The sequence below is a fragment of the Hyla sarda genome, unplaced genomic scaffold, assembly GCF_029499605.1.
Source record: "Hyla sarda isolate aHylSar1 unplaced genomic scaffold, aHylSar1.hap1 scaffold_1591, whole genome shotgun sequence".
NCBI classification, from domain to species: domain Eukaryota; kingdom Metazoa; phylum Chordata; class Amphibia; order Anura; family Hylidae; genus Hyla; species Hyla sarda.
The window spans coordinates 16,089-31,970 of NW_026608227.1; the positions used below are offsets into that span (position 1 = coordinate 16,089).

Sequence of the window (15,882 nt, forward strand, 5' to 3'; positions counted from 1 at the left end):
CACAGGTGTGTCATTGCTGTACATTGACCATGCATTGCTTCTGTGGTATTGCAAAGGCAAAGACAAATGCTTCCAGCCATCCATTGCACTAATGGATTGGTCATCAGCTGGCTGTCTATGTCCCGCATCAATATAGACCAAAGTACAGAGGGTTAGGCTATGCTATTGTGCACCTACCTGATGCATCAGAAGGTGCGAGGCCCTTGCTAAATTCTGTGCACAGACTTTGAGATCTATACTTTAGACTGTATCTAAACCTGCTCCAACATGGACTGACATTCTGGCCTACTTTCAGCCGATGCGACTTGTCTGTCGCTGAACAGTCGCTTTTTATGTATTCAGCACCTATGTATAATGTTGTAAAAATGCTCTAGAAGCTAAAGTCGCAGAAATGTCACACATATTTGGCCTGCAACTTTCTGTGCGACAAATTCAGACAGGAAAAATCAGTATAAATCCTTAGAAAATTATCCCCCAGTGTCTCCATCTGCTGGCGGTATTGAATAAGCATTGCTGCACTGATGGGGTATGCATTAGACGAAAAAAAAAGAAGAAAAAGAAGAATAATACGCCCAGAAAAGAGGCGAAAAGGAGAAAAACGTAAAAAAACGTGAAAAAAAAGTAAGAGGAAGAGAAGGGAAAAAAAGGTGGAAATGGGTTTAAAAGTGATTTCGGCGGAGAAATATATATATATATATATATATATATATATATATATATATATATATACGCGCACACACACACATATATATAAACGTATTCTCCGTTGAGATATTGCAGCCGCTGCTGTGTCCAGGCCCAGGAGCCTTAGCACTGTGCTGTGATGTCACTCAATACCACTGACATCACTAGGTGTAAACAACATCTCTCCTTTGCTGTGTATGTGACTATGGAGCTGTTTGGTGATGTCGTCTATTATGGCCTTCATAGAAGCAACAGGAGATTGTTGCATCCATCTAGAACCCTCAGAACTACAGTGCTATGATGTCACTCACTTCCACAGGCCTTGCAGAGTGTAAACAACAACAACCCAGCTTTGTTGTGTATGTAACCATAGGGATTTGTGATGTCACCTAGAACCTTCACAGCAGCGACAGCTTTATGAGGAGCATCAGCACTGCTCTGCCTGAGCAGAACCATCACCGCCATAGGTTGTCAAATAACCCGGATTTAACCCACACAGGTAAGTCCAATGGGGTGCAGGCATGTCCTCTATGCTTACAGCTTCCCGTGGGTGTTGGTTTGATACCGTTTGGGGACAGCCAAGGAGGCATCTGCAGGCAACAAAGGTAGGTGTGTGCTTGTGTGTGTGTTTCCTATGCAGATCCTAAGCCCAGTGTCACATGCAAGTAGGAGGAGTAAGAAGGGTTCCTGGCAAATCCGGGTTATGGATTGCATTTAAAAAGGCCCCGTGGGAGTGCAATGGGCCCCTGTCTTGCTGCTTAGCAATAATGGTATGGGTTTAGGTTCTGCTGTGTGTACTGGTGGTTGACTGCCCCCCCAGCCCAGAGTGTGCATGGAAAATTGTCTGGCAGCCTCCCTGACAGCAAGCAGTGATAGTGCCCATGAAGGGGACCTTGTTGGGCCCGCCCCTTTCACGGTTATCGCTTCTCGGCCTTTTGGCTAAGATCAAGTGTAGTATCTGTTCTTATCAGTTTAATATCTGATACGTCCCCTATCTGGGGACCATATATTAAATGGATTTTTGAGAACGGGGGCCGATTTCGAAGCTTGCTTCCGTCGCCCTATGCATTGACCCGATATGGCAGTATCTTCGGGTACAGTGCACCACCCCCTTACAGGGTTAAAAAGAAAGATTCCTACTTTCATTGCTACCTGCTTGCTGGCTAGCCAGCTAGCCAGCCCTGTGGGCCTTGCTGCTGCAGCCAAAAAACAAAAGGTGGTGCTGCTGCTGCTGCTGCTTCTGCTGCTTCTGCTTGTGTCTGGCCGCTGTTGGAGCGTCCAGGCACAGGACTTCTGCTGCTGCTGACTAAATGGCCTCCTTAATTGGATCATTTGAGTAGCCAGCACACCTGTGCAGGTAGGGCATGACATGATAGGCAGCTGCCTTGATAGCGGGTGGGTGCTGAATGTTCCTAATTGACAAAATAAGATTAATGCTTATGAAGAAATATAAAATCTCATCCCTTCCCCAATATCGCGCCACACCCCTACCCCTTAATTCCCTGGTTGAACTTGATGGACATATGTCTTTTTTCGACCGTACTAACTATGTAACTATGTAACATAACATGGGGGGGGGGGGGGGGTCTCCTGGCTGTTCACACAGGTGTGTCATTGCTGTACATTGACCATGCATTGCTTCTGTGGTATTGCAAAGGCAAAGACAAATGCTTCCAGCCATCCATTGCACTAATGGATTGGTCATCAGCTGGCTGTCTATGTCCCGCATCAATATAGACCAAAGTACAGAGGGTTAGGCTATGCTATTGTGCACCTACCTGATGCATCAGAAGGTGCGAGGCCCTTGCTAAATTCTGTGCACAGACTTTGAGATCTATACTTTAGACTGTATCTAAACCTGCTCCAACATGGACTGACATTCTGGCCTACTTTCAGCCGATGCGACTTGTCTGTCGCTGAACAGTCGCTTTTTATGTATTCAGCACCTATGTATAATGTTGTAAAAATGCTCTAGAAGCTAAAGTCGCAGAAATGTCACACATATTTGGCCTGCAACTTTCTGTGCGACAAATTCAGACAGGAAAAATCAGTATAAATCCTTAGAAAATTATCCCCCAGTGTCTCCATCTGCTGGCGGTATTGAATAAGCATTGCTGCACTGATGGGGTATGCATTAGACGAAAAAAAAGAAGAAAAAGAAGAATAATACGCCCAGAAAAGAGGCGAAAAGGAGAAAAACGTAAAAAAACGTGAAAAAAAAGTAAGAGGAAGAGAAGGGAAAAAAAGGTGGAAATGGGTTTAAAAGTGATTTCGGCGGAGAAATATATATATATATATATATATATATATATATATATATATATATACGCGCACACACACACATATATATAAACGTATTCTCCGTTGAGATATTGCAGCCGCTGCTGTGTCCAGGCCCAGGAGCCTTAGCACTGTGCTGTGATGTCACTCAATACCACTGACATCACTAGGTGTAAACAACATCTCTCCTTTGCTGTGTATGTGACTATGGAGCTGTTTGGTGATGTCGTCTATTATGGCCTTCATAGAAGCAACAGGAGATTGTTGCATCCATCTAGAACCCTCAGAACTACAGTGCTATGATGTCACTCACTTCCACAGGCCTTGCAGAGTGTAAACAACAACAACCCAGCTTTGTTGTGTATGTAACCATAGGGATTTGTGATGTCACCTAGAACCTTCACAGCAGCGACAGCTTTATGAGGAGCATCAGCACTGCTCTGCCTGAGCAGAACCATCACCGCCATAGGTTGTCAAATAACCCGGATTTAACCCACACAGGTAAGTCCAATGGGGTGCAGGCATGTCCTCTATGCTTACAGCTTCCCGTGGGTGTTGGTTTGATACCGTTTGGGGACAGCCAAGGAGGCATCTGCAGGCAACAAAGGTAGGTGTGTGCTTGTGTGTGTGTTTCCTATGCAGATCCTAAGCCCAGTGTCACATGCAAGTAGGAGGAGTAAGAAGGGTTCCTGGCAAATCCGGGTTATGGATTGCATTTAAAAAGGCCCCGTGGGAGTGCAATGGGCCCCTGTCTTGCTGCTTAGCAATAATGGTATGGGTTTAGGTTCTGCTGTGTGTACTGGTGGTTGACTGCCCCCCAGCCCAGAGTGTGCATGGAAAATTGTCTGGCAGCCTCCCTGACAGCAAGCAGTGATAGTGCCCATGAAGGGGACCTTGTTGGGCCCGCCCCTTTCACGGTTATCGCTTCTCGGCCTTTTGGCTAAGATCAAGTGTAGTATCTGTTCTTATCAGTTTAATATCTGATACGTCCCCTATCTGGGGACCATATATTAAATGGATTTTTGAGAACGGGGGCCGATTTCGAAGCTTGCTTCCGTCGCCCTATGCATTGACCCGATATGGCAGTATCTTCGGGTACAGTGCACCACCCCCTTACAGGGTTAAAAAGAAAGATTCCTACTTTCATTGCTACCTGCTTGCTGGCTAGCCAGCTAGCCAGCCCTGTGGGCCTTGCTGCTGCAGCCAAAAAACAAAAGGTGGTGCTGCTGCTGCTGCTGCTTCTGCTGCTTCTGCTTGTGTCTGGCCGCTGTTGGAGCGTCCAGGCACAGGACTTCTGCTGCTGCTGACTAAATGGCCTCCTTAATTGGATCATTTGAGTAGCCAGCACACCTGTGCAGGTAGGGCATGACATGATAGGCAGCTGCCTTGATAGCGGGTGGGTGCTGAATGTTCCTAATTGACAAAATAAGATTAATGCTTATGAAGAAATATAAAATCTCATCCCTTCCCCAATATTTTCGCGCCACACCCCTACCCCTTAATTCCCTGGTTGAACTTGATGGACATATGTCTTTTTTCGACCGTACTAACTATGTAACTATGTAACATAACATGGGGGGGGGGGGGGGTCTCCTGGCTGTTCACACAGGTGTGTCATTGCTGTACATTGACCATGCATTGCTTCTGTGGTATTGCAAAGGCAAAGACAAATGCTTCCAGCCATCCATTGCACTAATGGATTGGTCATCAGCTGGCTGTCTATGTCCCGCATCAATATAGACCAAAGTACAGGAGGGTTAGGCTATGCTATTGTGCACCTACCTGATGCATCAGAAGGTGCGAGGCCCTTGCTAAATTCTGTGCACAGACTTTGAGATCTATACTTTAGACTGTATCTAAACCTGCTCCAACATGGACTGACATTCTGGCCTACTTTCAGCCGATGCGACTTGTCTGTCGCTGAACAGTCGCTTTTTATGTATTCAGCACCTATGTATAATGTTGTAAAAATGCTCTAGAAGCTAAAGTCGCAGAAATGTCACACATATTTGGCCTGCAACTTTCTGTGCGACAAATTCAGACAGGAAAAATCAGTATAAATCCTTAGAAAATTATCCCCCAGTGTCTCCATCTGCTGGCGGTATTGAATAAGCATTGCTGCACTGATGGGGTATGCATTAGACGAAAAAAAAGAAGAAAAAGAAGAATAATACGCCCAGAAAAGAGGCGAAAAGGAGAAAAACGTAAAAAAACGTGAAAAAAAAGTAAGAGGAAGAGAAGGGAAAAAAAGGTGGAAATGGGTTTAAAAGTGATTTCGGCGGAGAAATATATATATATATATATATATATATATATATATATATATATATATATACGCGCACACACACACATATATATAAACGTATTCTCCGTTGAGATATTGCAGCCGCTGCTGTGTCCAGGCCCAGGAGCCTTAGCACTGTGCTGTGATGTCACTCAATACCACTGACATCACTAGGTGTAAACAACATCTCTCCTTTGCTGTGTATGTGACTATGGAGCTGTTTGGTGATGTCGTCTATTATGGCCTTCATAGAAGCAACAGGAGATTGTTGCATCCATCTAGAACCCTCAGAACTACAGTGCTATGATGTCACTCACTTCCACAGGCCTTGCAGAGTGTAAACAACAACAACCCAGCTTTGTTGAGTATGTAACCATAGGGATTTGTGATGTCACCTAGAACCTTCACAGCAGCGACAGCTTTATGAGGAGCATCAGCACTGCTCTGCCTGAGCAGAACCATCACCGCCATAGGTTGTCAAATAACCCGGATTTAACCCACACAGGTAAGTCCAATGGGGTGCAGGCATGTCCTCTATGCTTACAGCTTCCCGTGGGTGTTGGTTTGATACCGTTTGGGGACAGCCAAGGAGGCATCTGCAGGCAACAAAGGTAGGTGTGTGCTTGTGTGTGTGTTTCCTATGCAGATCCTAAGCCCAGTGTCACATGCAAGTAGGAGGAGTAAGAAGGGTTCCTGGCAAATCCGGGTTATGGATTGCATTTAAAAAGGCCCCGTGGGAGTGCAATGGGCCCCTGTCTTGCTGCTTAGCAATAATGGTATGGGTTTAGGTTCTGCTGTGTGTACTGGTGGTTGACTGCCCCCCAGCCCAGAGTGTGCATGGAAAATTGTCTGGCAGCCTCCCTGACAGCAAGCAGTGATAGTGCCCATGAAGGGGACCTTGTTGGGCCCGCCCCTTTCACGGTTATCGCTTCTCGGCCTTTTGGCTAAGATCAAGTGTAGTATCTGTTCTTATCAGTTTAATATCTGATACGTCCCCTATCTGGGGACCATATATTAAATGGATTTTTGAGAACGGGGGCCGATTTCGAAGCTTGCTTCCGTCGCCCTATGCATTGACCCGATATGGCAGTATCTTCGGGTACAGTGCACCACCCCCTTACAGGGTTAAAAAGAAAGATTCCTACTTTCATTGCTACCTGCTTGCTGGCTAGCCAGCTAGCCAGCCCTGTGGGCCTTGCTGCTGCAGCCAAAAAACAAAAGGTGGTGCTGCTGCTGCTGCTGCTTCTGCTGCTTCTGCTTGTGTCTGGCCGCTGTTGGAGCGTCCAGGCACAGGACTTCTGCTGCTGCTGACTAAATGGCCTCCTTAATTGGATCATTTGAGTAGCCAGCACACCTGTGCAGGTAGGGCATGACATAATAGGCAGCTGCCTTGATAGCGGGTGGGTGCTGAATGTTCCTAATTGACAAAATAAGATTAATGCTTATGAAGAAATATAAAATCTCATCCCTTCCCCAATATCGCGCCACACCCCTACCCCTTAATTCCCTGGTTGAACTTGATGGACATATGTCTTTTTTCGACCGTACTAACTATGTAACTATGTAACATAACATGGGGGGGGGGGTCTCCTGGCTGTTCACACAGGTGTGTCATTGCTGTACATTGACCATGCATTGCTTCTGTGGTATTGCAAAGGCAAAGACAAATGCTTCCAGCCATCCATTGCACTAATGGATTGGTCATCAGCTGGCTGTCTATGTCCCGCATCAATATAGACCAAAGTACAGAGGGTTAGGCTATGCTATTGTGCACCTACCTGATGCATCAGAAGGTGCGAGGCCCTTGCTAAATTCTGTGCACAGACTTTGAGATCTATACTTTAGACTGTATCTAAACCTGCTCCAGGGGGCGTGGCCTGGCAGCCGAGGAGACTGGCCGCATAGAGAGTGAGCTCCGTCCATAGGGCCTATCTACCGACTAAGATACCGCAAAGACGCCGTTCCTTTCCCCACCCTCTACATCGATAACACCTCCTGACATGCCGGGGAGAAGACGGAAGGTTAATAAACCGGGACCGCTGGCTAAATTCTGTTTTACCCGCACGGCGATGTGTGCCCAAGATGGCGCCGACCCGGGAATCGCGGCCTCCTCCACTAGCTTACGCACATCCGGACGTGGCAACCCTCAGTCTCCTGCCTCATCAGCGCCGCGGCGCTCGCTTTCAGATCCTGCCCTGCATGGCGGATCATCACAGTGCGATGCAGGGGCTCGGACACCGGAACAGCTAAGGGAGTCTACACGTAGCTCTGAAGATGTCAGCAACACTGGTTCCCTGAGATCCCGGGCTCCAGAAGCACAGGGCTTCGCAGCAGCGTCTCCCTCCACCAGCCCAGCTACGCAGAGACGATGTACATCTCCTTCGGCACCTTCTATGGAGGTATGTGACGGGGGACTTTCGGACTCTCATGCCACAGGAGATGACAGCCTTCTCACTAAACTGTCTGTCACTGGTCAAACGCTCACTGATACTTCCATGAAAGCTATGTTACTGGCACTCAGACAGACATTCCTCCTAGACATGAATAAAATGATATCACCTTTGAGCGCCACTATTGATGAGCTGGGAGGTGGAGTGGATCATGTGGAAACTAAATTTGGGGAGTTTTCTGAGTCACATAATGCCCTCATAGACTCTCATTATGATCTGGAGGAAGAAGTCACTACACTTAAAGCCAAAGTTGCCGATTTAGAAGACAGGAGTCGGCGCAATAATATTAAATTGAGAGGGGTACCTGAATCAGTGCAGCCTGCTGATATTCCTGATTATGTCCGCTCCCTCCTCAAAGCTGTGCTTCCCTCTTGCTCCTCACATGAACTGGAGGTGGATAGAGCACATAGAGTTCCGCGCCCTCGGCATCTTGATACCTCAATACCCAGAGACATTTTGGCTAGAATCCATTTTTTCAACATCAAAGAAAGGGTGATGGAACACTCCAGAAGGAATGGCGGCCTCCCTGCACCTTTCCACTCTGTCTCGCTATACGCTGATTTGTCGGCAGCGACCCTGCAGGCCCGTAGGGCTCTGCTGCCAATAACGCAAGCCCTCCAAGCAGCGAAGATTCCATATAAATGGGGCTTTCCAACCCGCTTACTTATCCGGAGAGGGGAAAAGATGCATGTGATTAGATCAACAGATGAAGGCCATACCCTTCTTTCTTCCTGGAACTTATCGCTTGCCAATCAAGGAAATCGCAAGGACAGATTATCACCTTCCAAAATCCCTAGAGAGTGGGATGCCGCCTGAAGAAAAAGTGGAGGTTGCCCTTCCTCCTTCTTTCTTTTTTGAAATGCTGTATTTGAGGATTTATTCATGTTAGGCCCTGTGTGTCCGGTCAGGATCCTTTGGTTACAGTGTGGACTATTGCCCTGTCCATGTTGGTGAATTCCAATATTTGGAACCATTTTAGTGTTCTTTTATTTGTGATGTTTTCGTTTTTGTTTATTTGTTCATTTGCTGTTCCTGCTAATCTAGGCTTTGTGCTAAGATTTTATTGGGATATGTGTCATACCTGCTCAATTATAGGGAAGTACGTGCTGGCTGGGAGGCGTGCTTTCCCCCCCATTTATATTGTTATGCTTGATACTTGCTTTATACTTACCTTCCCACATGGTAGTTAAAATAGTGAGCATTAATGTTAATGGCCTTAATTCACCCCATAAAAGATCGCATTTTTGGAGAGAGGCGCAATCACTACGTAGCGATATCATATGTGCCCAGGAGACCCATCTTCTAGCGAAAGATGCCCACCGTCTTAAACACCCTTCTTATCCCCATATCTTTCATGCACATAATGTTACAAAAACTAAGGGCACTTGTATCGCCATTAAAAATTCTGTTTCCTTTCTGTTGCAAGAGGCAATTATTGACGTTAAAGGCAGGTATATTATCCTGTTATGCTCTATTAATAAGATAGCCCTCACACTAGTATCTTTGTATGCTCCGAACAGAGGTCAAACCCGCTTTTTATCTGCAGTACTTAAAAAGGCGCGTAAATGCAAATGGGGCTCTCTCTTAATGACGGGTGACTTTAATTTAGTGATGGACCCCGATATAGATTCTTCTACTGTCTCAAGGTCTCCTCTTAAAGGATTGTCCTCCTGGACATGGCCTAATGAGCTATATGATGTTTGGCGAATTGGACATGGAGATGAAAGGGATTACACCTTTTGGTCCTCGGCACATAATTCCTACTCTAGGTTAGACATGTTCCTAGTCGATAATGCTATACTCACTAAAGTTCTCACCTCCTCAATTGAGACCATATCTTGGTCTGACCACTCCCCTATTACTATGACTTTGAAGGACTCGATCTCATCGCCAATGACCTACTCCTGGCGGATGAGCCCTTTTTTACTATCCCACGAGGAATATTCTGCCCGCCTCCGATCAGACGTTTCTGACTATTTCCAACACAATACTGGCTCTGTGTCTAGCCCGATTTCTCTATGGAACTGCCATAAAGCGTTCACTCGAGGTTTATGCATTAAGTATAGCACTATTCTTAAGAAACAGAGGGATTTGAAACTAACAGCTTTGTTGTCTAGGTTGCAGATAGCGGAAGCTACTAATAGATCTCAGCCTGGTCCAGATGCAGCTTCCAATCTGAACTCTCTGAGGAAAGAACTAAGGGGTTTCATGCTAGCCACATATGAAAAAGCTTATCGGAAGACTCAGGCTCGGTACTACTCACAGGACAATAAGGCAGGTAAATTATTAGCCCACAGGCTCAAATCCAAACATTTAAAATCAAGAATCCCAGTATTGATACACCCAATCACGAAGGCAAAACTATATTCTCCCCTAGATATTGCTAACGGTTTTGGTATTTTTTATTCCAAATTGTATAACCTTGCAGACTCTATCCCGCCCAATCCTAATCATTTAGAATTAGTCCAAGACTACCTTAAAAAATTGCATCTGCCCACTCTTTCCTCACTGCAACAAGAGTCATTATGTCAAGATTTTTCCACCTCTGAACTCCTTAAAGTAATTAGTTCTCTCCCGGTAAACAAAGCTCCTGGCCCGGACGGATTTACTAGTTTATACTACAAATCTCTGTCTCCCCTCGTTGCCCCTGCTTTGTTGGCCTTTTGTAATTATGCAATGACACATGGTTCTCTACCCAAGGAAAACTTGCAAGCGACAATTACCACCCTTCCCAAACCGGGTAAATCGAATGATCTACCCCAAAATTTCCGCCCTATCTCACTATTAAATCAGGACCTAAAAATTTATTCTAAAATGATTGCTAATAGACTTGCACCCATTTTGTGTCAGTTGGTTAGCCCAGACCAAGCGGGATTTGTGTCCGGTCGACAAACGTCGGACAATACCCGGAGAATGCTGAACCTTTTCCATCATATAGAGAGCCGTAACATCACGGCCCTGATAATGGCTTTGGATGCCGAGAAGGCGTTCGACCGGCTCCGCTGGTCGTTCGCCTTCTCGGTCCTCCGAGTCATGGGTTTTAGAGATTCCATCCTATCGGCTATACAATCTCTTTACACTTGCCCTACAGCTAGAGTACTAGCAAATGGATCCCTCTCTGACGAGTTTCCCATCACTAATGGTACTCGTCAGGGGTGCCCCTTGTCCCCTTTAATTTATATTTTATCTATTGAACCTCTAGCACAAGCCATACGACTAGATAATAGAATATCAGGTATCACAATAGGCTCCACACAGCATATCATTTCACTCTATGCGGATGATATCATTTTAGCATTCACAGATCCGGTCGCTTCTCTAGAAGCAGTCATGGACAATATACAGGAATTCGGTGATCTCTCATATTACCATCTTAATACTACAAAAACACAGGCACTGCCCATCAATATTGCTCCACAGGTGGTCACCCATTTAGTTTCTAAATATGAGCTGGATTGGAGAGATACTAATTTGACGTACTTGGGAGTGAAATTGTCCTATCCTTACTCTACATTATATCACACTAATTATGTCCCGCTCCTAGCGGAAATAGCGACGTCCACAGCGGACTTATCTAAAAATGAAGTTTCTTGGGTTGGCAGGATTGCGGCTTTTAAAATGTTTTTGTTGCCCAAATTTCTATACTTGTTCCGATCCCTTCCCCTGCCACTTCCACACTCGTTTTTTCAACAAGCACAAAAAATACTATCTGACTATATATGGGATAAAAAGAAACCTCGTATAGCACGCCGTATAATGTCTAAAACGTGGGAAGCAGGGGGGCTCAACACCCCAGACATTAAAAGTTATTATATTGCTACGCTAGTCTCTGCCCTTAAACAATGGTGGGTGGCTCCCTCTGACTGCCCGTGGGTAGAATTGGAACAATTCTCAATATCCCCCTTCACATTACGGGACTTAATGTATCTCCCATTGTGGCATCTCCCCCTGCCCCCCCTCTCCAATCCATACGTAAAAGCCGCTCATATGGCATGGTATACTTATCTTTCCTCCTTAACTATTAACACTAAATCGGACCCTTTGGACCTACCCATGTCATTGATTCAGGCCTCCATTCCCAATTTAAATCTCCATGCATGGTCACTGAGGGGAATAACACATATTAAACATTTGTTTGATGGGCAAGCATTGATGTCCTTTAATTCCCTGCGTCAATTATTCTCTCTTCCTAACAAAGATTTTTACATTTACCTACAAATACGTCACTTTATTCATTCCCTGAAACCTTCTAAGATTGGCATTGATAGTTACACCATTCATTACCTTACCTCCTCTGTTAAAGGCATAAAACCACTTTACTTAGCGATTACCCAATCAGATGTATGTATTAAAACTTATCCTCTTAAAGCTTGGGAGAGAGACCTCAACTTCACGGCAGATATAGTTTTGTGGCAAAAAGCCTTTAGGAATATCCGTAAAGCCTTTCAATGTTCTACACACCTAGAGTCGGCTTTGAAAACAATACTCAGGTGGTATCTCACACCAGACAGGCTGGCGATCATGTACCCTGAGTCTTCCGATAAATGTTGGCGTGGATGTGGTCATAGGGGATCTCTGGCTCATATCTTATGGTATTGTCCGGTCATTACACCCTTCTGGGTAGAAGTTATTAAACTACTGAATGAAACGTTCGAGGTCCAGGGGACTTGGTTGCCGGAATCTATATTACTCTTCATGAACCTGCAATCTATCCCACCGGTTGATAGGGAGTTATTTTGTATTATCTGCATAATAGCTAAGCTTGCCTTAACTAGTCATTGGAAGTCGCAGATTATTCCAACCACTGATCTGATTATAACAAAGATAAATAACACTTACTCCTTTGAATATATCATAGCCAGAGGTTCGGGTCGAATGCTAAAATTCTCGAAAAGGTGGTGTGCTTGGGAGAATTCCAGACATTTCATTCCCCCTCCGTGACGAGATCCTAAATACTAATAACCCTAACTTTTATAGCTATACTTGAATGGGGAATAGGGCCACTGACCGACTTACCTCACATGATTACCATCCACTATTACTACACTCAGGGTGACACATAAACATTTAGATACTGACAGATGATCAAACTTAGTACGTCCAAAATATACATCTTTAAAACTGACGATACCCCCATTCAAACCCTTCTGACACTCTTTCTACCGACAAGAAATGAAGACTATTGGGGTTACACAAATCTAAGTTTACGCCCGTTGGTGTAATTTTGTTTGTTTATGTTCTTCTTGTAAAAAAGAAAAATAAGATATGTCTACAACTGCTACAGCCAACTATGTATCTTGCACTCTATGTGTTGTAACATATAGCAGCTGTGACTGCTAGATGCTGTTTATTTGTTTCTGCTGTACAATAAAAAACTATTGAACGTAAACCTGCTCCAACATGGACTGACATTCTGGCCTACTTTCAGCCGATGCGACTTGTCTGTCGCTGAACAGTCGCTTTTTATGTATTCAGCACCTATGTATAATGTTGTAAAAATGCTCTAGAAGCTAAAGTCGCAGAAATGTCACACATATTTGGCCTGCAACTTTCTGTGCGACAAATTCAGACAGGAAAAATCAGTATAAATCCTTAGAAAATTATCCCCCAGTGTCTCCATCTGCTGGCGGTATTGAATAAGCATTGCTGCACTGATGGGGTATGCATTAGACGAAAAAAAAGAAGAAAAAGAAGAATAATACGCCCAGAAAAGAGGCGAAAAGGAGAAAAACGTAAAAAAACGTGAAAAAAAAGTAAGAGGAAGAGAAGGGAAAAAAAGGTGGAAATGGGTTTAAAAGTGATTTCGGCGGAGAAATATATATATATATATATATATATATATATATATATACGCGCACACACACACATATATATAAACGTATTCTCCGTTGAGATATTGCAGCCGCTGCTGTGTCCAGGCCCAGGAGCCTTAGCACTGTGCTGTGATGTCACTCAATACCACTGACATCACTAGGTGTAAACAACATCTCTCCTTTGCTGTGTATGTGACTATGGAGCTGTTTGGTGATGTCGTCTATTATGGCCTTCATAGAAGCAACAGGAGATTGTTGCATCCATCTAGAACCCTCAGAACTACAGTGCTATGATGTCACTCACTTCCACAGGCCTTGCAGAGTGTAAACAACAACAACCCAGCTTTGTTGTGTATGTAACCATAGGGATTTGTGATGTCACCTAGAACCTTCACAGCAGCGACAGCTTTATGAGGAGCATCAGCACTGCTCTGCCTGAGCAGAACCATCACCGCCATAGGTTGTCAAATAACCCGGATTTAACCCACACAGGTAAGTCCAATGGGGTGCAGGCATGTCCTCTATGCTTACAGCTTCCCGTGGGTGTTGGTTTGATACCGTTTGGGGACAGCCAAGGAGGCATCTGCAGGCAACAAAGGTAGGTGTGTGCTTGTGTGTGTGTTTCCTATGCAGATCCTAAGCCCAGTGTCACATGCAAGTAGGAGGAGTAAGAAGGGTTCCTGGCAAATCCGGGTTATGGATTGCATTTAAAAAGGCCCCGTGGGAGTGCAATGGGCCCCTGTCTTGCTGCTTAGCAATAATGGTATGGGTTTAGGTTCTGCTGTGTGTACTGGTGGTTGACTGCCCCCCAGCCCAGAGTGTGCATGGAAAATTGTCTGGCAGCCTCCCTGACAGCAAGCAGTGATAGTGCCCATGAAGGGGACCTTGTTGGGCCCGCCCCTTTCACGGTTATCGCTTCTCGGCCTTTTGGCTAAGATCAAGTGTAGTATCTGTTCTTATCAGTTTAATATCTGATACGTCCCCTATCTGGGGACCATATATTAAATGGATTTTTGAGAACGGGGGCCGATTTCGAAGCTTGCTTCCGTCGCCCTATGCATTGACCCGATATGGCAGTATCTTCGGGTACAGTGCACCACCCCCTTACAGGGTTAAAAAGAAAGATTCCTACTTTCATTGCTACCTGCTTGCTGGCTAGCCAGCTAGCCAGCCCTGTGGGCCTTGCTGCTGCAGCCAAAAAACAAAAGGTGGTGCTGCTGCTGCTGCTGCTTCTGCTGCTTCTGCTTGTGTCTGGCCGCTGTTGGAGCGTCCAGGCACAGGACTTCTGCTGCTGCTGACTAAATGGCCTCCTTAATTGGATCATTTGAGTAGCCAGCACACCTGTGCAGGTAGGGCATGACATGATAGGCAGCTGCCTTGATAGCGGGTGGGTGCTGAATGTTCCTAATTGACAAAATAAGATTAATGCTTATGAAGAAATATAAAATCTCATCCCTTCCCCAATATCGCGCCACACCCCTACCCCTTAATTCCCTGGTTGAACTTGATGGACATATGTCTTTTTTCAACCGTACTAACTATGTAACTATGTAACATAACATGGGGGGGGGGGGTCTCCTGGCTGTTCACACAGGTGTGTCATTGCTGTACATTGACCATGCATTGCTTCTGTGGTATTGCAAAGGCAAAGACAAATGCTTCCAGCCATCCATTGCACTAATGGATTGGTCATCAGCTGGCTGTCTATGTCCCGCATCAATATAGACCAAAGTACAGAGGGTTAGGCTATGCTATTGTGCACCTACCTGATGCATCAGAAGGTGCGAGGCCCTTGCTAAATTCTGTGCACAGACTTTGAGATCTATACTTTAGACTGTATCTAAACCTGCTCCAACATGGACTGACATTCTGGCCTACTTTCAGCCGATGCGACTTGTCTGTCGCTGAACAGTCGCTTTTTATGTATTCAGCACCTATGTATAATGTTGTAAAAATGCTCTAGAAGCTAAAGTCGCAGAAATGTCACACATATTTGGCCTGCAACTTTCTGTGCGACAAATTCAGACAGGAAAAATCAGTATAAATCCTTAGAAAATTATCCCCCAGTGTCTCCATCTGCTGGCGGTATTGAATAAGCATTGCTGCACTGATGGGGTATGCATTAGACGAAAAAAAAGAAGAAAAAGAAGAATAATACGCCCAGAAAAGAGGCGAAAAGGAGAAAAACGTAAAAAAACGTGAAAAAAAAGTAAGAGGAAGAGAAGGGAAAAAAAGGTGGAAATGGGTTTAAAAGTGATTTCGGCGGAGAAATATATATATATATATATATATATATATATATATATATATATACGCGCACACACACACATATATATAAACGTATTCTCCGTTGAGATATTGCAGCCGCTGC

General features: G+C 45.0%; 4 non-coding genes across 4 annotated transcripts; all 4 read left to right on the forward strand.

The window, feature by feature from the left end:
- Positions 1 to 1,603: 1,603 nt before the first annotated feature.
- LOC130310673 (U2 spliceosomal RNA) lies at positions 1,604 to 1,794 on the forward strand. The gene has a single exon (XR_008859163.1). It is a non-coding gene; the product is annotated as a U2 spliceosomal RNA (small nuclear RNA).
- A 2,090-nt stretch (positions 1,795 to 3,884) lies between these two features.
- Positions 3,885 to 4,075, forward strand: LOC130310674 (U2 spliceosomal RNA). Its single transcript, XR_008859164.1, has one exon. It is a non-coding gene; the product is annotated as a U2 spliceosomal RNA (small nuclear RNA).
- Positions 4,076 to 6,172: 2,097 nt separating this feature from the next.
- LOC130310675 (U2 spliceosomal RNA) lies at positions 6,173 to 6,363 on the forward strand. The gene has a single exon (XR_008859165.1). It is a non-coding gene; the product is annotated as a U2 spliceosomal RNA (small nuclear RNA).
- An 8,059-nt stretch (positions 6,364 to 14,422) lies between these two features.
- Positions 14,423 to 14,613, forward strand: LOC130310676 (U2 spliceosomal RNA). The gene has a single exon (XR_008859166.1). It is a non-coding gene; the product is annotated as a U2 spliceosomal RNA (small nuclear RNA).
- Positions 14,614 to 15,882: the final 1,269 nt, after the last annotated feature.